The sequence below is a fragment of the Meleagris gallopavo genome, chromosome 2 (genome assembly GCF_000146605.3).
Source record: "Meleagris gallopavo isolate NT-WF06-2002-E0010 breed Aviagen turkey brand Nicholas breeding stock chromosome 2, Turkey_5.1, whole genome shotgun sequence".
Classification (NCBI taxonomy): Eukaryota; Metazoa; Chordata; class Aves; order Galliformes; family Phasianidae; genus Meleagris; species Meleagris gallopavo.
The window spans coordinates 107,462,315-107,463,301 of NC_015012.2; positions in this window are offsets into that span (position 1 = coordinate 107,462,315).

Genomic DNA, 987 nt, shown 5'->3' on the forward strand with positions numbered 1-987 from the left:
AAAAAAGTGTCATTCATCTAAATAAATGATCCTCCTTATGGTATGATTACACTTAGCATAAATGCAAACTAAATCTGCTCTCTTCTAAAAAAAAAAAATAAGCCTGAGAAAATGATTTAATTCACAAAAAAAAATAAATTTCCAAGGAGAATGGATTTTGTGGTTGGAAATTTTGCTTTTGAAAACGTAGTTATGGTTCCAATTTTTTTTTTTTTTTTGAATGACTGCTTTTAGCATTTCAGTTATCAGCGTTCATTCCTTCCTCATCGATTCATTTTACTTTTTATTCTTTCTTATTATCATGAAAAACATCACTTCCACCAACTTTCTGACTTGAGCAACATGTCGTTTTGAGGAGTCTGATTCTTTAGCAACATCAGCAGAAACAGATCGGGTGAGGAGGGAGATTTCCTCAGTAAAAACAGCAGTCAGGCAAACAGCTTTCCTTCAGAATCTCTTTCAGAGAGAACAGTCATCAGCACAAATAACATGCAGTACTCACTTCTGTTACCTCTGAGAAGCAAATGTTCTGCTGCGCAGCCAGCAAGAGGACAACATGTTATTTTAGTTTTACCCTACAGTGGTTTCTCCTTCCAGTGCTCTCTTAGTAAGGAGGCTGCTTTCATAATTGAGATTTCAATTCCCAAAGACTTCAGAATAATAATTTCAGCATACATTCCTGACTCACGTGCTGCAGTGCCAATTTCAGTATCCATTTCTGACTCATTAATTTCAGTGGCATTCCTACTAGCACTGAAAGGTGAGCTTACACTTAAAAACCTGGTTTCACAATTCAAAGGGCTCACTGTTTTGTTGTTCAGCCTTTTTTTGTGTGTGCGTTGTTTTTTTCTCATTCATCTCCATCACTTCTGCCCTTCTTCCTATCTGGGCATCCCTCTACCAGGAAATTAAGCCATGCTGGGATATGTGTGTGAGCACTGTACATGACTACCTGCACTCTCAGATTGTTAGCATAGATCCACATAA